The sequence below is a fragment of the Bufo gargarizans genome, chromosome 8, assembly GCF_014858855.1.
Source record: "Bufo gargarizans isolate SCDJY-AF-19 chromosome 8, ASM1485885v1, whole genome shotgun sequence".
NCBI lineage: Eukaryota > Metazoa > Chordata > Amphibia > Anura > Bufonidae > Bufo > Bufo gargarizans.
In genome coordinates, this window is record NC_058087.1 from 67,093,133 (window position 1) to 67,118,121 (window position 24,989).

At 42.8% G+C, this 24,989-nt stretch overlaps 1 protein-coding gene across 7 annotated transcripts in view; it reads right to left on the bottom strand.

Moving 5' to 3' along the window:
- LOC122945322 (microtubule-associated protein 2-like) overlaps positions 1-24,989 on the bottom strand; it is a 222,426-nt gene that overhangs the window by 99,445 nt on the left and 97,992 nt on the right. The window contains exon 1 of one of the 7 annotated variants that reach the window (XM_044304380.1): positions 18,464-18,525. The exons of the other annotated variants lie outside the window; for them this stretch is intronic. The gene's annotated coding sequence lies outside the window, so the exon portion shown is untranslated. Of the gene's footprint in view, positions 1-18,463; positions 18,526-24,989 lie in introns of those variants that run through there. 7 annotated transcript variants of the gene reach the window in all.

Here is a 24,989-nt window from a genome sequence, read left to right on the forward strand (position 1 = left end):
ATCTTCAGTAAAGAAACATTTGAACTTCATCTAAAGGTCTGGACATTATTTCTGCTGCAAAATTCCTCTATTACTCCTACTATCACTACACTCAAATTTATTGCAAGTGAGCCAGGAGTCCAGCCGTACCCAGGTAGGAGACACTGTGACACAACTAACATCAAGCTATCAAGACATTATAGGCCATTAAACCACTCTGGCATTCCTAATCTGGGACATGCATTATAACACCTTAGAAGGGCCCTTCGATAGTACCCTGCGCACGCTGCAATTGGCGTCACAACAAATACAGAACTTTATTCCCGCATCCTGGTCACTGAACAGTTCCTTGTGATCACTGCAGGCCTAATACTAAGCGTCACTTCTTGGTCTCTAGTAGATCTCTTTACTGCAGTTATCTTCTTATCATTACAGGCAGGTGTAGAATGGCATATATCACCTCTGTGTATAGATAACAAAGGATTCTCCATTCACAATAAGTGATTGTCAAAACTTATCTACTCCTTGCTTGTAAAATGACCTCTGCACAGGTCACAGAGCATGCCTACAAATCTCTCCCATAAAAGTCAATGAGGTCCCCTTCTGACCATTGTGTCTACGGCCCATGTGTCTGCCATAAAGTAATTTTGTTCAGGAAATAGAATTAAAAAAAATTGAAATCAGAAAATTAGAAATTCAAAAGAAAAACTTAAAAGGTAGGAGACTACAATGATTTTTATAGGTGCTTTGACTACCTTACTCCTGGGATTTGTCCAGGCCTGTAAATATTGCCAGTTTACTGAAATAGTAGCAGGACTTTGAAATCTATCTTGTCTCGTCCTTTATCAATAATCACTGCTTAAGCATAGGGAACTCGTACATGGGCCGAGGATCAGGACAATTATTGGGGACGAATGTTTGCACAAACACTCATTCCCAATAACTGTCCTGTGTAAAGGTCCTGCCGATCACTCAACGAGCAAGCAAATGCTCCTTTGTCGGATAATTGCATCTTTCATGCAGCACCTAAAATTGTGAGTAGTGATCTTCATCTCCACACAGAGGTGATGATTGCTGCATGTAAATGAGGCTGTACTGTGGCCCAAAGATCGGGTATGAACAGTTCGTCCCCGATTACTGTCCAGCAGTCCATGTAAGAGGACCCTTGGAGTTAGGGAGCTAGTCCCTAGAATGGACTGTGTAGTAGGCATCCAAAGAGGTGAAAGTTGGTTGTGTTTGCTACCTGTGCAACCCTTATAGCAATGACAGTAATTGTGAGGGATCTTGGAGTACGGTAGGAGACACTATACTCCATATGGGCACAGTATGTGCAATTACATATCTGGGTTATGTTGGAAGGAACATAGTGTGGCCTAATGTATCAGGAATTTTTACACGAGGATTGACAGCTATGCAGCATTTTGGAATATTGGTGCAATATTGGGTTTCTTTGCCGGTCCATAATATTTTCTTTTCATATCCCTGTATTCTAAAAGCAATTCTCAGGACTAAACTTCTAGCCGCGCTCATAGATGAAGTTGTGGGAGTGTGCTGAAGTGCAGCAGACAATCAGCAATGATTAAGTTGTGTGTAATTGGTGATTTGAGCTTGTTTTCTTAGAATAGTAATATAGAGGGAGTAGAAAAAATAAATTGAAACACCTAACAATATATAAATGTCTAGTGCACAAGTCCTCAGCAGTAGTCTAGCAGTCATCCTTATCTTCTTAGAACGCTCTTATACTGTATGTAACAGCATACAAAACTCTGTGTAAAAGAAAATTCTGTAGCTATTAAAAGGGCATCTGTCAGCAGAATTATCTATAACACTGGCTGACCTGTTACATGTGCGTTTGGCAGCTGAAGGCATCTTCGCTGGTCCCATGTTCATATGTGCCCACATTGCTGAGAAAAATAATGTTTTAATATATGCAAATTAGCCTCTAGGAGCAACGGGGGCGTTACCATAACAACTAGAGGCTCTGCGCTCTCTGCAACGGCTGCGCCCTCTCCAGCTTAATTCACAAGGACAGGTGTAATGACATTCACACTACCTGGCCCTGTCAATCAAAGTAGAGAGAGAGAACGCTAGTTGCAGAGAGAGCAGAGCCTCTAGGTGTAATGGGAACGCCCCCGTTGCTCCTAGAGATTGATTGCATATATTAAAACATAATTTTTCTAAGCAATGCGGACACATATGAACATGGGACCAACACAGATGCCTTCATCCACCAAGTGCACATATAACAGGTCAGCCAGTGTCATAGGGACAAATCTGCTGACAGATGTCCTTTAAAGACAAAAAACTGGGTTATTTGATATTCTGTCAATTGCGTACGTTATCACATATCACAGGCTTGTCAAACTTATGTTATAGCTAATACACACTGCTAATTTGATTTCAGCTTTATACAACCCACCTAAAGTTGCCCATAGACCTTCAATAGCTATTGGTCAAACATTTAGGGGGTCATTTATCAAACCAGTGTATAGAACTGGCTTAGTTTGCCCATAGCAACCAATCAGATTCCAACTTTCATTTTGGGCAGTTCCTTTGAAAAATGAAATGATTGGTTGCTATGGGCAACTAAGACAGTTCTGCTTTACACCAGTATGATAAACGACCCCCTTATTTCAGGCGACAACTAGTCTAGTCAACTCCTACATACGTGCATGCCAGGTTCATTTGAGCATGCATGTGTTTGCAATGGAAAGAGAGGAGAAAGCAGCTGCCAGACACCTCGGGTGACATCTCCAAGGAGAATAAAAGAATTAGGCACTGAAATTAAAATTGAGTTGAGAAGTTCCTGTAAGTATTAGATAGTTGCCCAGCCCCACCAGTGCTTTAGGATGACGCTGATCTAATGTGTATGGGGGCTTTAAGGGTGGTGTCCTATGTAGCAACCAATGCCCAACCACAGCATGGGCGAGCCATGGGGTGATGCGGCTAATAGCCCAGAATGCATGTGATTTGCTAATGAAGTATGTGCTAATTGGTAGCTGTTTGTTAATAGTCACCCCGTTTTTTTCACCCTCCTGTACTAAGGGCTTTTAGGCTGCATTTTGGCCGCTGTGGAACTGTGTGATACCATCTTGGCGCAATCTTACATTGGTATTTTCACTGCAAACCCATGTATTTGGCATCCTCTTAACCATCTTGGACTCATTCACAGTGACACATTTTTATTTATTTTTTTTAAACAATGAACTTTTTAAACTTCCAATCAAAATTCAAAGAAATTAGCCAAAAACTGACCTGATTTAATAACATTTGGACCCTTTTACATTTATATAAAAGTGTTACTGGACCAGTTCGGTGGAATTTTGGTCTACTTTGAGAGAATTCTGTTACAGCCAGGACTCCTTCTCATGGAAGATGTTTAATCTCAGTCTGCCAATGCACTCTGGACATTTCTGGGAGAGGAAGGCTTCATTTTAAACTGTGTACAGCCTCTCCATCTGTGAACAAGGAGCTAATGTTCTCTGTGTAATGAGGGGAAACATTGCAGAGAAACAGACCTGCCACAACAAAATCCCAGCATACAGTTTGGAGAGTGTAGGACAAGAATAAGAGGTGACCCCTGATGACATCACACAATTAAAGCGAGTAAGTAGTAACACTTTTCGTTATTGGTATTTGGAGCAACATCTATAGAAAGGTTGGAGCATCGTAAATCTGAGGAAGGCTTGTGTCTGACCAGTTGCTTTTTTGTGGAGCCACATGATAGATGTGTTGTGCACAGGTCCAGCATCCATAACGTGATAGTGCAGGACAGAAAAATCCAGCATGCATAGTGTTTATGCCCGGCACTATTAGACATCCAGCATCACAACTGATGCGCCAGAAGAATGGGAACAATCCCATAGAAAACTATGGGATCAGTTGTGGCATAAGTGTCCCCTCAGGCTTTTCTGTACCACACCAAAGGGAGACTGAAATAAACTGAGCCCAGCCGAAATAAAAAATGTTGCTAAGGTCCTGGCAGTAGAGATGGCATTGAGAGATGTAATGTATGATTCTCCTCTGCCACCAGTCTATTCAGAGAAGACTGGAGAACAGCTCTGTCCAGTATGCATGATTTGGGCATCCTATTGTAATCTCACACTAGCTTGTCTCCCTCCCCAGATTTAGACATTTCCTCGCTGGAAACCTAAACATCTTCTGATGTCCCCAACTGCAGTGCGGAGTGTAGGAGATTTACTAACTATGTCCCACAGTGGCAGTACATTAAGTAAAATAGCATAACCCTTTTAAAATCAAGACTAATTAGATTGTAGAATGTATAATTGAATTAACCAGTGTCTCCTTGGAGAATTGATAATCTGGCAGAGAAGGTAAGAATGCTTTTAGAGAAAGTTTGCTAATATACTTTCTTTAGCAAATGTGCTACCTTTCAGAAATGCCTCTTAACCTCTTACCAAGTAGAGACTGCGGACATCAGCAGGGATTTAGAAAGCTAATGGACCTTCCATCAAAGACCTTCCATCAAAATTGGAGTTTGTGGCAATGAAAGCAAAATGCAGCGTGATCTAAATTGTCTCCAATTTGGTGTGAACCAAAAAAAAAACTTCTAATCTTTAAAAAGAATTTTTAAAATTCCAAATCACTAACACAGCACAGTTGTCCACTTTGCACAATAATTGTACACTGTACAATAATACTATTGGCTTTTACTTGAGTTTGCCATGCAACTCATAGTCTAAGTGCAGTGGGCGGGTTTGAGGTGGTCCCAAGGCTACGATGGTTCCCTGGACACCGTTGAGGTGTCACCAGCTGTTGCTGCTCTCCAGGAGATTAGAAAAAAGTCTGGAGAGTCAGGTTTTCCAGTACACCAGTGTGCTTCTTTAATAGAGGAAATCAAATGCAAAACAATATAGGCAAGGCACTGAGCTGGCTTTTCCAGTCTCTTCCCTGGCAGAAGAAGGTTCTGTGCTAAGGAAAGGTTTGAACTAGATGTTCCTCTCTCTCTTAGAGAGCTGGTTACCTGGTGAAAGGTCTGACGGCCCAGGGTCTTATTTACATTTTCTAACTGAACGAGAAAATTCTAGTGGGAAGGGTGGAATGGAGAATCACAGCCTAAACAGAAACAATATTGCAATTTCAGTCCGTCATAGACTTGTACAGAGTTTCAGTAAAGTCTATGGGAATGACTAAGCAGCTTTTCCAGACGTACAGTTAGGTCCACAAATATTTGAACAGTGAGACAATCTTCATGATTTGGGCTCTGCATTCCATCACATTGGATTTGAAATGAAACAACTCAGATGCAAGGTTTAATTCAAGGGGTTGAACAAAAATATCCTGTGAAAAATGTAGGAATTGCAACCATTTTTCTACAAAGTCTCCCCATTTCAGGGGCTCAAAAGTGATTGGACAAATTAACATTACCATAAATAAAATGTTTATTTTGAATACTTTGTAGAGAATCCTGTAACGATGACTGTCTGAAGTCTGGAACCCATCACCATCACCAAACGCTGGGTTTCATCATTTGTGATGCTTTGCCAGGCCTTTGAAAATATACGGTAAGTGATCAGTTTAAAACTTAACATTTAATACACATAATATAGAAAATTTGGTCCCATGATGATTGGATACAATTGTAGAAAATAAAAGGAGCAGCGCGGTGGTACACCTACGGAGAACAGGTGCAATCAACCAGAACCCAAAAACAGACAATGGTTCTCGGCGGCACCCAAATTAAACCCGGTGGTCCTACCGCTTAGATGAGAAGCTCCTTGGATTCACGACCGCCCGTCCAGTGCTGATAGATATACACACCGTTTGGTGACGGCAGACGTGTGCATCAGGGTGTAGGAATGCTAGGATTGCTGGCCCTAATATCACCCTCGGGCCCTACAATGGCCTAAATGGCGTGACCACGGTATTCCGCGATCAGCCAATGCAGGAACCTACCCCTGGAATTGGTGCGCCCTAATAAGCCCTCAGCTGCCTAGTCCCTACACGCATGTTTCGCAAACATAGAAGAGTGAATGACTCATCAGGGGAAACACGGAGCCTGGGCTGAGACTGTGCAGGGAGCGCTGACAGATGTCATCAGCGGACACTGCACAGAGGCAAAGTTCAGACCACAGTCCAGATAAAAGGAAAATGTGGCCAAACCTAATAACCAGTGAGAAGGACAAACTGATACTCGTCCTAGCCACTGCTAAACACTAATGGCGCATGGGCTGATGTAGCCTGGGGAAGCGCTCAAAACCGCCACCTTTTAAACCAGGACCGAGCCTCAGAAAGAGGCTTGGTCAGGACACTCCCACCCATGATAGACAGTGCTATGCGCGCGCGCATATGCGCGCATGCGCGGGAAAAAAAAAACGGATCGCACAGAGGGGGGAGGTCTCTTCAGCAGACGCCTGTGAGCATGGTTACGTCACCGCGCCCGATCCCGTTTGTTTATACGAGACCACACGGCAGTTGCCAGGCGACCGGGACGCTACTCCCTGACACCGCCGGAAAACGCAGCTACAGGTTAAGTAGCTGTGCAAACATGAATAAGGCATTTAGGCAAACATGATAATCAAAAGAATCCTGGCTAGGATGACAGTATACGAACACCCAGAAACAGAAGGAGGGAAAATGAGGAAAAAACTATACAAATAAAATTAGGAGGACAGAGAGGAGGCAAATGGCATAACAATAAGTTAAATGAGGGATATATCGAGGCCATATAGATCAATAAGTCCAAAAATGGGGGGACCAGTATAGATTGTCTAAATAAAACAGCTATAATTAAGCTGTTCATTTAGGCCGGTAGGTGAGACCGTGCCTAAAATATAGATCCAGCGGGATTCTCTCTGGAGTAAAACACGGTCCCAATCACCCCCACGAATTGGATGCGCCACCTTCTCGATTCCCATTGCTCTCAGACAGCCAGGGTTGCCCTGATGGCAATCATGGACATGTCTGGAGATAACGGTGTCCCTCTGATTGGCAATGTCAGCCAAGGTGCTCGCCTAGGCGTCTGCGTAGTTCACGCCTCGTTTTGCCCACGTACTCCAAATTGCACTCGCAGGTAATTTTATAAATCACACCTTGCGTTTTGCAATTAATGAAGTCTTTGATCGGAAAGGACTTATTGAGGTTAGAGCTAAAAAAAGATTTCCCTGTTTGGATAATTTTACACGCTACGCAGCCGCTGCACCTGAAGCAACCCACAGGCAAGCGGTCGAGCCAAGTACCCTGCCTGGATGGTGGAGTAAAATGGCTGTGTACCAGGAGATCCTTTTAAATACCAGGAGGCCTTAGATTCACATTTGAATCTGACCCCAATAGTCTGTCCTTTCTTGATATTTCCATCTTCAGAAAGGGGTCCGATGAACTTTCGACAACCATTTTCAGAAAGCCTACCTCTACTAATTCAGTCCTACACTGGAGCAGTAGCCACCCCACCCCCCTCAAAAGGGGTATTCCATGTGGCCAGTATCTGCGTCTTAGGCGGAACTGCTCCGAGGGACCAGACTTCAGAAAAAAGGCGAACGACCTAAGGGTACGCTTTCTGAACAGGGGTTACCCGGACGATGTGCTTCAGCAGGCCTATCATAGAGCGGTCGACACGGCTAGGTCGGACCTCCTGGTACCTAAGGCTAAATCAGCCGGTGACCAGAAGATCTGACTTTTAGCCACTTTTGATGGCTGTGCCGATAGAATGCGTGGGATCCTGGGCAAACATTGGCCAATTTTAATGATGGACCCGGACATCAGGGACATCATTCACGACTACCCCCAAGTAACATTTCGAAGGGGTAGCAATTTAAAGGATCTCCTGGTACACAGCCATTTTACTCCACCATCCAGGCAGGGTACTTGGCTCGACCGCTTGCCTGTGGGTTGCTTCAGGTGCAGCGGCTGCGTAGCGTGTAAAATTATCCAAACAGGGAAATCTTTTTTTAGCTCTAACCTCAATAAGTCCTTTCCGATCAAAGACTTCATTAATTGCAAAACGCAAGGTGTGATTTATAAAATTACCTGCGAGTGCAATTTGGAGTACGTGGGCAAAACGAGGCGTGAACTACGCAGACGCCTAGGCGAGCACCTTGGCGACATTGCCAATCAGAGGGACACCGTTATCTCCAGACATGTCCATGATTGCCATCAGGGCAACCCTGGCTGTCTGAGAGCAATGGGAATCGAGAAGGTGGCGCATCCAATTCGTGGGGGTGATTGGGATCGTGTTTTACTCCAGAGAGAATCCCGCTGGATCTATATTTTAGGCACGGTCTCACCTACCGGCCTAAATGAACAGCTTAATTATAGCTGTTTTATTTAGACAATCTATACTGGTCCCCCCATTTTTGGACTTATTGATCTATATGGCCTCGATATATCCCTCATTTAACTTATTGTTATGCCATTTGCCTCCTCTCTGTCCTCCTAATTTTATTTGTATAGTTTTTTCCTCATTTTCCCTCCTTCTGTTTCTGGGTGTTCGTATACTGTCATCCTAGCCAGGATTCTTTTGATTATCATGTTTGCCTAAATGCCTTATTCATGTTTGCACAGCTACTTAACCTGTAGCTGCGTTTTCCGGCGGTGTCAGGGAGTAGCGTCCCGGTCGCCTGGCAACTGCCGTGTGGTCTCGTATAAACAAACGGGATCGGGCGCGGTGACGTAACCATGCTCACAGGCGTCTGCTGAAGAGACCTCCCCCCTCTGTGCGATCCGTTTTTTTTTCCCGCGCATGCGCACATATGCGCGCGCGCATCGCACTGTCTATCATGGGTGGGAGTGTCCTGACCAAGCCTCTTTCTGAGGCTCGGTCCTGGTTTAAAAGGTGGCGGTTTTGAGCGCTTCCCCAGGCTACATCAGCCCATGCGCCATTAGTGTTTAGCAGTGGCTAGGACGAGTATCAGTTTGTCCTTCTCACTGGTTATTAGGTTTGGCCACATTTTCCTTTTATCTGGACTGTGGTCTGAACTTTGCCTCTGTGCAGTGTCCGCTGATGACATCTGTCAGCGCTCCCTGCACAGTCTCAGCCCAGGCTCCGTGTTTCCCCTGATGAGTCATTCACTCTTCTATGTTTGCGAAACATGCGTGTAGGGACTAGGCAGCTGAGGGCTTATTAGGGCGCACCAATTCCAGGGGTAGGTTCCTGCATTGGCTGATCGCGGAATACCGTGGTCACGCCATTTAGGCCATTGTAGGGCCCGAGGGTGATATTAGGGCCAGCAATCCTAGCATTCCTACACCCTGATGCACACGTCTGCCGTCACCAAACGGTGTGTATATCTATCAGCACTGGACGGGCGGTCGTGAATCCAAGGAGCTTCTCATCTAAGCGGTAGGACCACCGGGTTTAATTTGGGTGCCGCCGAGCACCATTGTTTGTTTCTGGGTTCTGGTTAATTGCACCTGTTCTCCGTAGGTGTACCACTGCGCTGCTCCTTTTATTTTCTACAATTGTATCCAATCATCATGGGACCAAATTTTCTATATTATGTGTATTAAATGTTAAGTTTTAAACTGATCACTTACCGTATATTTTCAATTGATTCAGGTGGTCTCTATTAGATTATCTATATTGTTGTAATAATTGTTTTTGCCAGGCCTTTACTGCAGCTGTCTTCAGTTGTTGCTTCTTTATGGGTCTTTCTGCCTTAAGTATTGTCTTAAGCAAGTAAAATGCATGCTCGATTGGGTTTAGATCTGTTGATTGACTCGGCCGTTGCAGAATATTCCACTTCTTGCCTTAAAAAACTCCTGGGCTGCTTTCGCAGTATGTTTTGTATGATTGTCCATCTGTACTGTGAAGCGCAGTCCAAGCAATGTTGCTGCATTTGGTTGAATCTGAGCAGAAAGTATATCCCTGTTCACGTCAGAATTCACAATTCATCCGACTGCTTGTGTCGTCACTTATATCATCAATAAACACTGGTAACCCAGTCCCATTGGAAGGCGTGCATACCCATGCCATCACACTGCCTCCACCCTGTTTTACAAAGGATGTGGTGTGATTTGGATCATGAACTTTTCCAATCCTTCTCCATACTTTCCTCTACCCATCATTCTGGTACACGTTGACCTTAGATTCATCTGTCGAAAGAATTCTGTTCCAGAACTGCACTGGCTTCTTTAGATGTTTCTATTTTTGAAGCTGATCTTGTGTGGAACTCGCTATATTTGCTCTAATAAAGTCTTATCTTCTTGGTTGACTACTTCCTGAAGTGAAGGGGCTTTCCTTCACCATGGAACGGATTTTGCGATCATCTCCCACTGTTGTCTTCCATGGACATGCAGGCCTTTTTTGTGTTCTTGAGTTTATGAGTGCGATCTTTTTTTTTTTTTAACCAGAATCTACAAAACTGTTGATTTGGCTACTCCTATAATTTCCGCTTTCTCTCTGATGGATTTCTTTTTTTTTTTTAGCCTAATGATGGTCTGTTTCACTTCCATTAAGAGCTCCTTTAACCGGATGTTGTAGGTTCATAGCAACAGCTTCCCAATGCAAATGTAACACCTGGAATCAGCTCCAGACCTTTTACCTATCCAACTATCTTTGGTCCCTTGAAAAAAATGCAGCTACATACCCTTCCTCCAATTAGGATGTGAATACCCTCAAATTAAAGCTGAGAGTCTGCACTTTAAGCCCATATAACTGTATCTTGAATATGTTTTGGTGAACAGCTAAAGTGCCAAAACTTCTGTCACTGTCCAAATATTTCTGGATGTAACTGTAAATAAGTGTTCATACGTAAACAACAGAGCTAAACTAAAGAAGTCAAAAGGACAGTGTCTGTTTTTTCCCTGAAAAACTTTACATAGTCCCTTAAAGTAAATGTGGAAGATTTCTAACTTCTCATTGCGTAGGTAGGAAGTCCCAAAGTCTCTCAGTATTAGCTGGCTGTGCATTAACCCTTTCCATAGTGAACTGAAGATATAGTGCAATAACAGTGCAAATGAACAGGATATATTACAATAAATATATAACATACAGGTCAACATAAACCAATATACAGTAAGTGTAAACAATGGCATAAATCATAGTGCAAGTTAACCCTTCAAAGTGCACTAATGTAATGAGTTGATGGCTTCAAGTAGTAGAAATAGGGGCCAATGTCCACAAACTTCCATAGTCCAAAGTACCCTGGCTGTAGGGCACTACACAAGGAGGACCATATGACCAGTGTATCTTTAAAACCAAAGCTTAATAAAAAATACTTGGTGCATTGTTCAGGAGGGGTGGGGTTCGGAAAGCTTTTTTAAATTGGGACATCTTTATGCTAAGTAAAACAATGATACATCTCTGATCTTTATTCAATGCTATATATTCACTGTGTATTTTCCATTTTGCATGCTGTATGCAGTGTCTTTTTGCCCAGTATTTTTGCCTGAATGTGAACCTAAACTAAGAGAAAAAGGCTCAGATGAGAAACACAATGCAGATATGTGACACAGGGCTAGTGGATTTGAAAAACTCAATGTCTAAGTGGAGTAGGTCTATTGTCTTCTCATGGTGGCCAATTTATACCATTGTAGTGAATAAACAGAAAATATAGAAGTAGTCAATAGATTAGAATGGCAGACACAATGAGAATAATAGGTCATTATTTAGGATCGGAGTATTTCATCTTTCATAACACAGGTGCCTATATCTATTCATGAACTAGATCTTTCCTTTATCCTAACAAGAATGTAACTTTTCAGCCGTGATACCTTCAGAGTCATAGTGTTAGGCTTCCCCTCCCCGCCCTGCCATGCTTGGCTCCCTCTGTGAAACACCCACACATCATGTCAGCTTGGTCTGACAGTCTGTGGTTTTTCATGGTTTTATTGTGACTATGTTTCGAGTTTTAACTATTTCCTCTACCTACAAATGGATGCAGAAAAATCGGATACCTAAAACATAGGTCTAAGAAGAAAGTGTTAACCACAAAGAAAACATTAGTGAAACTTTCATCCCCCTCAGTGCAACCCACACATAGGATTTAAACACTCCAAAGAAATCTCTAGTGCTAGCACTATGATCAAAGATACAGCTGAGATGGTGAGTTTTCCCCATCCCAGCTTCTAGCAATGTACAAAAATGTTGTTATATAATCCTCTTTCAAGTCTGGCCCCATTAGTGAGCGGAGAGGCTGCACCCACACCATCTTCCAATAGTTTCTCCATCGACACCTCTTTTCATAACTGCTTCTATAATGTTATTAATTAGACTAGTCTACATAACCCTGTGTTTTCATACTCACTCTTCATTTGATTTGGCTACAGACAATTATATATTGAAGATACATCTTCATTTATTTTATTGAATTCCAGAACCCATTCAATGACAATCCATCAACTTCATCAATAATACAGCTGGACCTGCAGCTACAGGTCTAGAATTCTTCTCTGCTGTTTTAGAAACTGAAGCACAAACACATTTAGTTATTATTTACTTAAAGGAAGTCTGTCAGCAGTTTTGACCATGCTAAACTGCTGACAGCCCTGGGTAGGGACTGGGAAGGCAGTACAAACATACCTTTGTGGAGAATTTATTATTGGGAGTAGTGAGAATATGAACTTTTATTGCCCAGGGACCAGGCAAGGTGCATGGGTTAAAAAACAACAACTCGCCTGTCACCAGAGGGTTTCAGCTGCGAACTCCCTTATCCACTGCCTCCAGCTCCTGCAGGACCAGAAGTGTGAAATGCCATCTACACACACACCACCACTGCTGGCCAATCAATGTGGTGGCAGCAGTCACGTGCAATGCTTGGACATATCACCGCTGAGGCAGTTGATTGGCCAGTGGGTAGATGTGTGGGTAGATAGCATTTCACACTTCTGGTCCTGAAGGGACCAGAGGCAGAGGATAAGGATCTGGAACGCTCTGGTGCAGGTGAGTTTAAGGGTACTTTCACACTTGCGGCAGAGGAATCCGGCAGGCAGTTCCGTCGCTGGAACTGCCTGTCGGATCCATTAAAACGTAAGCCAACTGATGGCATTTTAAGACTGATCAGGATCCTGCATTGCAAGAACGGATCCGTCTGTCTGTTTGTCATACAGATCCATCTCTGTGTTACGTATTTTGAATGCCGGATCCGGCACTAATACATTCCTTTGGAAAAAAAAATCCCAGATCTGGCATTCAGGCAAGTGTTCAGTTTTTTTGGGCCGGAGATAAAACCGTAACATTCTGTGGTATTATCTCCGTCCTGAAAAGGCAAAAAGACTGAACTGAAGACATCCTGATGCATCCTGAACAGATTGCTCTCCATTCAGAATGCATGAGGATAAAACTCTATGCCGGGAAAGGACGGAACTCTATGCCGGGAAAGAAAAACGCAAGTGTGAAAGTAACCTAAACCCTGCACCTTGCCTGTATATATTAAAAAGGGTTCCCAGTCACAATGAACTTTGGTGTCACATGTGGGCTTACTTAAATTAAGGGAAAAGGCATTACAGTTATATCTAGGTAAAAATATAAGTGGACAGGGGTGCACCTAGCCTTTCTGCTGCCTGAGGTGAAAGGGCCATGCCCCCCCCCCCCCCCCCATTTCTTAACCTAACTCCTTCCCCCCAGCCCTACTGTTGAAGACCTACTTGGAAAACATTACATACAGATCCACAAAACATACAGGGTAATAATTCTCCATTCAGACCAGACCGCCATGATGACTTATTTCAACCATCTCTTGTCTCTGCAGAGTTAGACAAACGGACATCTTAGTTTCCTACTTTTCCATCCTCCTCCCCACCTTCTGAACACCCCATCCTGCCACCCCCAATACTGTGCCCACTGTGCTTCCCAATACGATACTGCAGAAATACCCCTGAAAATAATATTACCACACAGATAGTCCCCAGTCAATATTTATTGGCACACAGTGCCCTAAAAAATAACTGTGCCCAGCAAATAGTGCCCTGAAAGTTATAATGCCATAAACATAGTGTCCTCCAAAAATAATTATGCTAAGCTGATACTGTGCCAGGGTGCCTCTCAATGTAACAGTCCTACCAAAAGTCCCAACAATAGTAATAGTTCTCTATGTGGTAACAGTGCAAATGTCCCTCATTTTGCCCGCAGAAGTAATAATGCCCCCTATAACACGTGCCAGTACAAAAAATGACCCCTTATAATGTTTGCCAGTAAAATAATTTCCCCTTGCAATGTGTGGCAGTACAAAAATCCTGCCTTATTTGTGTCAATACAAAAAATGCTCCCTTATAACTTGTGTCAGTACCCAAAAAAACTTTTTGTGTCCCCAGTAGAACAGATATCCCCATAGTGGCCTCCTTATAATGTGTGCCAGCACAAAAATGCTCCATTTTATAGCCGCAATGTTCCTATAGTGATTTCTCCAGTTACAAAATAATGACCCCCACCCCATTATTGCCCAACAATTTCCCCATAGTGCTTTCTCCAGTTACAAAATAATGACCCCCATTGTGGCCCAACAGCATGCTGCCAAATAAAAACTCAAATACTTCTGCTGTCAGTAATGCAGTGCAAGACACAGACCTCTTCTAGTCTGTGCCCTGAGCTCCATGCAGCCGAACTCAGGCAGCGTGATAATGATGACACCGGCCTCTGATAGGCTACAGGAACTAGGACTAAAGCCTATTAGAGGAAACGGTGGGTCAAGGGACATCACTCCTGTGCCCTGTCGCGGCATTTAACTGTATTGCTGTCCTGAGTACAATGGTACAGTTGATTATGTAGAGGTGAGTGTTTCCACAATGGAAGAGCTTATTGCCCATGGCCCTTTCGCTGCCCCCCTCTTGCCTCACCTTGCCGCATTGTATGTGCACCCCTGTAAGGGGAATAAGAATAATAGCAGAAACCTTTAAAGCACTGATACCAAAAAAACAGGAGGTAGAAATATAGTGACAAGGGGTCCATTGTTTTATGATATACATAGTTTTTACTATACAAAAATATAGCTTGCAGCTTCACATATGGCGGCTAACAGGTTGTGTATGTACTTATAATAATTGCACAACAGCTGGAGAGCTGCAGCATTTTCATGCCTGGTTTAATGATTAATTATAAGAATCGGGTCACAGGAATGTAGACTTGCAGATCTATGGTGTTTATAATGCTATACTATACTCAAAAGTATGTAATGTCCTTAAAGAGGCAATAAAGTCCTACTCCATCCAACACTGTGGTGGCTTCCAAACATCTAGAAATGCAAATTTGTACATGTACTGTATGTGTTCCGAATTCAGAATATTATATTCCTTTCTATATATGGGGAAGACCCATTTAGTTCAAACCAAGTCTTCAGTTGATATACAATCTTTAGTTATGTTGCATTTGTTAATTTAAGTCCTGCACACAGTTGAGTCACATCGTTATGACCACTAGCTAGTATCTGGAGAAACCACAGTGTGCAGCATGGATAGCAGCTAGATGGGCTACGAGTGACTCTGTAAGGTCCTGGTAGGTTGTCACAGGTATCCTGAGCCATGCTGACTGCGGTGCATCCCACGGCTGCTGAAGGGGGAGTGGGAGAGGATCCATAGAGAGAGCACGATGATTGAGGTGGTCCCAGAGATGCTCAAAGGGGTTTAAATCTAGGAAATTAGAGGGCCAGGATAATACTTGGAAGTCATGGTCAAGCTCTTCCAACCAATGTTGGTTGTAAGCACTCCCCTAATCTAACTCTTCTCCATTCACCTATGCACTACGAAGCAGTACATAAAATGGTTGGTGACTGGTTCATGCAGTTTTATATCTACTCCCCTATTTTGTTAAGATGGTTGAACCATTTTACTTTTTGTGTCACCCCTATCCCCTCATAGACTGTAAGCTCTTGAGAGCAGGACGCTCTCTCCTGTTGTTTTAATTGTTGACTTGTTTGTTACTATGTAATGTATGTCTCTGTTTGTACATGAACCCCCTGATTGTAAAGCACTGCGGAATATGTTGGCATTATATAAATAAAATTAAATAGGCTCTGGAACCCACGCTGCCGTACAAAGGAGGAGGTGATGCTGCACTTGTTCACACGTCGTGCTGTCGACGGAGAATTAATTGCCAAAAAACCTCAAATTTTAATTAAAATCGAGAATAATAAAAGGTTCGACCCGGCTGAAAATGCAGTATAAAAAGGTGAGGCTATTAATAATATACAGTCCCCCTGACTTTGGTGCTGTTTGTAGTAATAATAACCTAAATAGTGGTAGGGTAAATAATGGGTGTTCATAACACAGAGATGGATCGCTTGCCTGTTTCTGTAGTCGGCTGATGTTCCTCTTACGTGTAAATGATGGCTCTGTTTTGCTATGAGGTACTTGAGTCTTCAGCTTCCACTCCCAGCTTGCGTGGTCTCGGCCGGTGACTCTCGCGCGCGAGGGAAGCCGCGGTAGTAATCCAATGAAGGGAATCTTCTGTGTGACGTCACACTGGGTACGGATACCTGCTTGGAATTGCTTAGTGTTTTGGTCCAAGCAGGTTCCGTACCCAGTGTGACTTCACACAGAAGATTCCCTTCATTGGATTACTACCGCAGCTTCCCTCGCGCGCGAGAGTCACCGACCACGCACGCTGGGAGTGGAAGCTGAAGACTCACGTACCTCATAGCAAAACAGAGCCATCATTTACACATAAGAGGAACATCAGCCGACTACAGAAACAGGCAAGCGATCCATCTCTGTGTTATGAACACTCATTATTTAGCCTACCACTATTTAGGTTATTATTACTACAAATGGCACCAAAGTCAGAGGGACTGTATATCGTTATATGAATAAAGATTATTATCATTGTTATTATAATAATAAATCAGTTGAGAATACCTCCCTTCCACATGGCCCAGAGAATGCCACAAAAACATTCCCAAGACCATAACACTGCCACCACCAGTTTGTATTTTTACAGAAATGTTTGCAGGATGTTTTTTTTCTGATGTTTCTCGCCTGACAGGCTAATGTCCACCCATTCGATGAAGCAGAAAACGTGACTCATTGGAGAAGACAACCCTTTTCCAGTCAGTGGAGCTCCAATTCGGATACTATGATGAAAATTGAAGCATTTTCTGCCGATGCAACTTAGTAGAGGTGCAGTGACCGTCCATCTGCTTCAGAGCCCCTTACGCAGTAAGGTTATACACACGTCTGGTAGCTCCCTGGTTGATTTTATTGGCAAGCTGCTCCACTCTACCATGGCATTCTGCCCTCGCACACCTTCACCTCTCAATGGTACGTGATGCTGCGCAATTTCCACGTCAGTTATTCGCAATGGTGCCATTTGTCCACTTACTATACACTTTCACCACAGCAGCATGCGGACAGTTCGCAAACTGCACAGTTTTAGAAATACTGCCTGAAGGCCAATGATCGTTCCTTTTTGCAACTCCCAAGTTGCCCCTTTTACCCATGACAGCAACAAGGGAACAGCCTATCGCACACCTTACATACCCACCAAGCCAGCTCACGACACGTGACTTCTTTCATGAGCTAGGCCCTGCCCGCATTGAAAGTAGGAAGTGGTCATAATAATTTAACTCGACTGTTTTTATTATTTTATGTAAGTAAACCTGTCACCTTGGATTGACCACAGCAAGTGAATCTGTCACCTTGGAAGTGACAACTGTAAAAACTTTTAACCTTTTAACAAAATACAGAATGAAGTAACTAATGTCTTGCATAAGAATAAAATATATTTCTTATCCCACAATTACCATTCCAGCTGCCTAAATATCTACAAGTTGAATTTCCAGGAAGGAATAATCTGAGCCCACTGCACAACAAAATACTGTTCCAATAGATCAGATAGCAGAGGTAGCAGTCACATCAAGGTCCCTACCAAAGGTCCTTCTGCCACAACAGAAGACACCCGTTTTATGGATGACACATGATGCAGATGGCACATTGGGTCCAGGGTCTCCAAATTTCTTTACATGTAAGGACAATATAAAAGGGTTTGTTAAAGATAAATGAAAACTTGGGCAATGCCATGTAAAAAGTCTAAAATAACAAAAGAATCCATATGCACCCCCTTTCTGCCCTGCTTCGGCCTACGCGGTGCTCCAGTCTTCCCCGCTGCTGTTTATTTTCCTGGAGTGCCGCACTGGAAGAAGCAGGTTTATTTTGTTATTTTAGATCATTTAACAGGGGTTGCCAGAGTTTTCAATTAACTTGGACAACCCCTTTTCATTATACCGCCCTGAAGATACACAGTCACTAGTTTTCTTCTGCAAATGCCAGTCTTAATCTAGTCTTGCACTGGAGTAATTTATTAAAATGCAAAGGGATCTTACCTAAGTTGGCTTATCATAATCTGGCTTTCCATGCAGCACAAAATCAAATCCATATCAGCTATGAGTGGGCGTAAATATACAAATACCAAATGTGTAAATTTGTCAGGCCAGAGAAGGCCTGACATAAGGTGGGAACATAGCGTAAAAGTCACAAATTTTAGCCACATTTTTAAGCCAGAAAATATTGATAAAGTCCCGCTAATTTACATAAGAGTTTGGTATGAAAACAAGAAATGCCAAGTGCTAATAATGAATGAATGTATACTACTACCACACACCAGGGGTCATATGATGATTTTTGTCAGCTCTGTTACCTTCAAACGGAATCATCATAGTTTCCATAACTTCCAGCTGAACTGAAATCAATGACAATTGCCATAAGCATAGTGTTAGTAACTTACTACGGTGTTAATCATTGACTAATTGAGCGGTCAGCTTGTTTTTCTAGCCTCTGGAACAGTAACCTCTCTCTTAGACCCCCGGAATGTCCCCGGAGAGTTTGTTTATTCACCTTCTGCTGATACGACTGTGGAAAGTATATATTTTTTCTTCAAGTTTTAATTAAATGTAATAACTCCCTAAAACACGTGAGCAATCTGTGACTGGAGGCTGACATACTTTTATAGCAGAGAGGAAAGATGGAGAGAGCAAGAAAACATTTCTCACTACTTACATTTAGATGTTTATAATAAACTTTCTCATATTAGATTGTCAGTTTCACCAAAATTAACCATTCCATCTTTCCCAGGCTTTGTTGGGGAAAGCCATTAATGCAATTTCACCAACCATGGCAAAAAATAATACTCTTGTGATCATACCTTTTCTTTGCTGTAGACCACTGAGCATTGAGCTACCATCATGTATCCCTAGCATTGTAGTAATGAAAATATAGTAAATTGCAGTGCGAACAATGGGGGGGGGGGGGGGGGGGGGGCAGGGGTGACTATGTGAAAGAACCCAATAGGATCTTATCTGACACTGAATATTATGAACTACTTGAAGATGATCCATCAATACAGTTGAAAGAAGAGTTTATGAACCTACTCCAATTAGCGGACGATAAAAAAATTCTAAATAAAAAAAAGGAGTATGTTCTAGTCAAAGCATCAGAGATTTTATCTGAAATGTAAACTGTCTAATTATATTGATGTACTTCTACAAGAGATTCCATATCCCTGATAACAACTATAGGGGATATAAAATGGAAGGATGCTTACCGTTGGCTGATTTTGGATGTATCAGCCTTCTATTCCAATATCCCACATGAATTAGGAATACTTCTCAATATCTGAGCAGAGATTCCCTAATGCCGACCCAGCAAAGAGAGTTCATTCCTAAAGATATCAAGTTCATTCTAACAAATAATGTTTATTTCAAGGTAAAATTTATAGAAAAACTCAGGGTACCGCTATGGGTACGAAATTTGCCCCAAATTTCACTAACCTCTTTATGGAAAGGTTTAAAGAATGCCATATTTACAATTCACAATATTGGTATGAGAATATCGTGTTCTATCTTCACATATCCTCCTCTGAGGTCTCACATTCACTGGCGCTCACAACAAAACAAAAATTTCATATTTAGATTAGAAACTATCTGTTGTAGGGGATAAGATCATGACCCATACCCAAATTTCTGAAATACCAGCATTACAGTAAAGGGAAGATCTCTCTGCAGTTTTATTACCATATCCTCAAATACCTCTGCCCCATAAGCCCTTATCTGTGAACACCGCCATAATATATGGAACAGATTCACCTCCAACTCAAAGTCTCTTGGACATCGTGCGTACATTCTTGATAAATATGTAAGAGAATAATGTAGCCTGTGGACGATGTTAAAAGACTTTGGAGCAGATTTACTAATACTGTCTAATAGTAAGCCAGTGTAAACTTCGTCTTAAACTGCACTACATTTATCAGGGTGCCTGATGCTGGATGATAAATCTGCAGCATCTTTAGACTGTCTAGTCTAATGTTATGCTGCCTATTTGTTGACTTAGGTTATTCCAAAGAACATGTTAAAGTGTTGGTGCATTTTGTGGCGCATGATGGCACATTAAAGCCATTCCCTTTCCTGTGAAGCCACATGCCAATTCACTAATTCATGCACTTTTGTCAGGAGAGGCAAAAAAAGTGTCTCATCACAGACAATGGGGGCATATCGCTAGAAAATGCCCCCATTGTCTTATAGGTGTGGGTCCCACCTCAGGGACCTGCACCTATATCAGGAATGGAACCCCACAAGGTGGTGGCTGGATGACTCCAGTCTGGTCACCAGCAAGCGCGCTCCCTATAGAAGTGAATGGGAGAGCACTGCGCATGACTGGCCACCGCTCCCTTTCACTTCTATGGGCCTGACGGAAATGGCCGGTGCTCGGTTATTTTCAGCGGCCCCATAGAAAATGAATGGAGGGCAGATGCACATGCGCAGTGTGCCTCCAGCACTTTCAGGGCTCCATTCTCTATATAGGTGCGGGTCCCAGCAGTGGGACAATCACATATAAGACAATGGAGGCATATCCTAGCTGTGAGGAATATGGAGTATGATTTCATTCCTGCCATTTGCTCCAGGAGTGGCAGAGGAAATCAAACTCAGCTTCAAAGCGCAGCCAGATAGCAGAAAACTCTTAGCAGGCCACATTTGGTTACATTTCAAACCTCCATTCAGACAGCACGGATCCTGCAGGAAAACTTCCTTGCAGGGGTCTAAGTCATTCCTCAGAACAAAAGCAACTATCAAACATCATGGAACCGGCGATTCATAAGGAATTATGAATCGCCCGTCTATCACAGGCATAAACCAGATATATATTTGCGACCCTGTGGCCAAGATGGACAGGCTCCTGTTCGTAGCTGGGTGGTAGGATGCCAGGGAGGGGAGATACGGAGATCTCCCCACGAGAAACCTAATAATGGTACCATGTGAGTACTCTACCTGCAGCCGGAACCCAGGCGGACCCGTTGGTCCCAGAACCATCTCCCTGTGACCTTCTGATCTGGAGCTATGGGCCCTAATGGGTTTTGTGGGTCATTTGGCTGCCAGGACCAGGAGGGAGCGGTGTGGCCGACTACAGGTGAAAAGACCCATGCAGGCAGAGTCCAGCAACTTTTCTCTGAAGGGGGGGGGGTCACCCTGAGCATCGTGTTTGGAGGGATTTTTAAAACTGCTGACATCACTGCCTCCCATGTGATGACAGCCAAGGATTACAGGAACCATTATTCATCAACCCAAAGGACTCATCCATCTGGTAAACTGACTTTTTGCTTCATTTAATCCTGTTTGTACCATACCACCTGTATTCTGCACATCGGACCACTGTGTATATATTCTCTGTTATATTGTGTACTGTCTAGTGAGCCCTTAAGGCGATTAAATATATAATTTAATCTTGTGCTGTCCTGTATCTCGATCACGAATCCCCCATGTCCGTGTTTCGGCCTAATTATACGCTACCGTGGGTTGGTTTCTAACCCTATATAATCCCGTTAGCGGACCGGGCTTATATCAAACGAGAAACTGGTGGCAGTATACCCGGGCTGAGGAAACGCTGTTTCACGGGGGCAGTGAAAAGGCTCTCTCAGCTTGTCAGGGTTGTGAGGGAGTGTCTCTAACCCTCTGCCTCTCTGTGCCTCGTGGACAGGAGGCAACTGTGTAAACTATACTAAGCTTACCTTACCTGCTCCTCCGGGAGGGCGTAACGTCACGTCTTGACAACCAGTGACTATACCATATCTTGTGAGCTCGACATGAGGAGTGGTATTCGTCACACTAGCGATATGTCCTCATTGTCTGTGATGAGACAACCCCTTTAATGAATAAGGGCATAAATTTCTGCAAAACTCTGGCATACATTTATCCAACAGTACGCTTCAGATCCTTACTATATACAGTCTTATTCTAAAGGAGATCCACAACTTCCACAATGTTCCAACACTGGGTATAAATCCAAGACACACCTTCAGGGCTATGTTCACAAATGTACAAAGCAACTCACATATCTGTAGCCAACATGGGAATTTCCTTTATTCCACGATATCAATACAATCTATGAGAGTGCTTAATTATTGTAGCATCTTAGTCCTCGGATCCCGCCACATGACATTTAAGGAGGCACACCCTCTTCCTCATACATGGAGTACAGATATGCGAGTCGCCTGATTGTGTGTCTTGGATTTATACCAACTCCAATACCCTGGCTTTTTTTTCAATAGTAAATCTGCTCCAATGACTTTTGTTTATAGCTACTCTGCACTGGTTATTACATACATTTCTCCAACTTTTAATAACAAAATTCTCAAGTTTTCTCTCCCATCTCCAAGTTGAAGACTAGGTGATTTATCCCCATTCTTGACCAGATACGTTTTCTGATATATTTATATGCGTAATAAATAACCATAAGGTTTTTGTTTAGTTATTTGAATTATTTTTTCGTATTTTTTTCAGTGATTTATAGTAGGGGATATATAGTTAAAGGTTGCTGGGGGTGGGGCTAGAAGCTGCAATGTGGAGTAATGGCGGTCTTTTTATTTTGGCTTTTTGGGGATTTTTTTTTATTGAACACTTTGTAGAGCATTTTTACATTACATATTTGTTATTCCTATTCCTGATTTCTCATGGAACTGGGGCTAACATTTTAGCCCTAGTTAGGGCTTTTTAATGATCATCACATGACCACTTTCAGAACCATTGCAGTCTATGGCCTCAAACACACAGCCGTTGTTTTGGTCCGCATCCGAGCTGCAGTTTTGGCGGCTCGGATGCGGACCCATTTACTTCAATGGGGCCGCAAAAGATGCGGACAGCCCTCCGTGTGCTGTCCGCATCCGTTGCTCCGTTCCGTGGCCCCGCAAAAAAATATAACCTGTCCTATTCTTTTCCACGCTTTGCGGACAAGAATAGGCAGTTATATTAAAGGCTGTCCGTGCCGCCATCCGTGTTTTGCCTATCCGCGGTTTGCGGACCGCAAAAAAAAATGCAACGGTCGTGTGCATGAGGCCTATGGGTCAATTCCTTTTTGTAACGGCCCGTGAATATGAAATGTCCTAATTTGTCCGTTTTCACGGGCAGACAGCCCCCATACAATGCAAGGGGGCTGTTTATAATGGCCATTTTTCACAATAGCATTCATGAAAAAATGGTAATTAAAATTCTTTTTTTCACAGTTGTGTAAAAATACATTAAACTGAGGCTGTAGTAAGGTTTACCGCAGATCTGATCTGGGTCTGCTAAGACCAAACAGTTTTTGCAGATATTGTGTCCCGGTGATCACATTATACACTGCTTGAATCCAGGGGTTACGAAGACCCTGCAATGCAGCAGCTTTGGCCGTGCCTGCACACTATATAGGAAAAAGCGCCGTCTGTGGGAGCGCACATAGGCACGCATGCACAGCAGCTTCCATCCCGGCCACCTCGTATCTGTGCTGCAGCGGTGGCCCTAACCCCTGGATATTAGTAAGTGCCTTGCATTAACTTTGTCTACATGATAAGTGCCATTTGCTGAAGTGAGAAATGCCCTTTAAAACAAAAATGATGCCAAAGTGGGGTGAACTCATACGTATTAACATTCTTTACCTTTTCAGTTTTCCTCATGATGTATTAAGCATCACGTTTATCAGAAAACTTGACAACCAGCCATGGAACAACTGACCTGTTTCTAATAATTCCCAAATGCCTAAAATTCTCTCTGACCCTTTTTAGGATTGCATAAACAAGGAAGTTGGTGTTCTCCCACCCATGTAGGTAATTTAATTCGAGCAGCTAAAAAATAAAGAACCACATGGGAAAAAAACAGACCTCTCTCATTAGAAGGATAACACAAATACTGCAATTTAATTCCGACTCTTTTCCTGCCCCAAATGAGTGCATTCTATAAACGTCCTCTCCTTGATCCAGCCCGGAGGAGACCCAAAGATATAGATCAAATCTGACAACGCACAGTAACCACTGTGAATGGAGCAATTTTATAAGCCCCTGAACCAGAACCACTTTTATGTTAAGACAAATGTCCTAGTGGTATATGTCTCAATGTACAATATAGGACCAGCCCTCATCTGCTCATCGTTTGGAAGGCACGGAGGTGCTTGGAACACAGCACCAAAGGTAAATCCAAAAAAGAGAAACAAATTCCAGCTTCCCAATAAAAACAATGGTCTTTATTAAACAAGGGATAAAAAGCCCATAGAAAAAACACTTTTATCTACATATTTCGGATTAAAACATGAGAATCCTTACTCATCCTTAGTAAGGATTCTAATGTTTTAATCTGAAACGCGTAGATAAAAGTGTTTTTTCTATGGGCGTTTTTATCGCTTGTTTAATAAAGACCCTCGTTTTATTGGGAAGCTGGGATTTGTTCCTCTTTAGTGGTATATGTCAGTATTATATGAGGAAAGTAGATTACTCAGACTAAGGCCTTATGCACACGGCCTCGTCCGTATTTTCGTCAGCAAACCATCCATATGGATAATTGTTATACTTTACCTGTACTGTGGTTTTCTGACAAGTACAGGTGAAACAGGGCAGTCAGTGGTAAACCACATGACATACTTGTGACTTGGCCGCACCATTCACAGCCAAATGTTGTAAATGTTTGCAAACCAGTTACACTTGATAACCTAAAATACGGGTAATTAATCAAGTAAGTAAATGAGTCCCTGACATCACCAAAATAATCAGGAATTAGAAGATCAAATTACATTTTATTTCTCCTAAACAAATTTGACAAAAAATGATATGAAACAAAATCCTGATTTGCAATTAAGATGCGGATATACATCCTCTGGCCTTAAACAAACGCTGT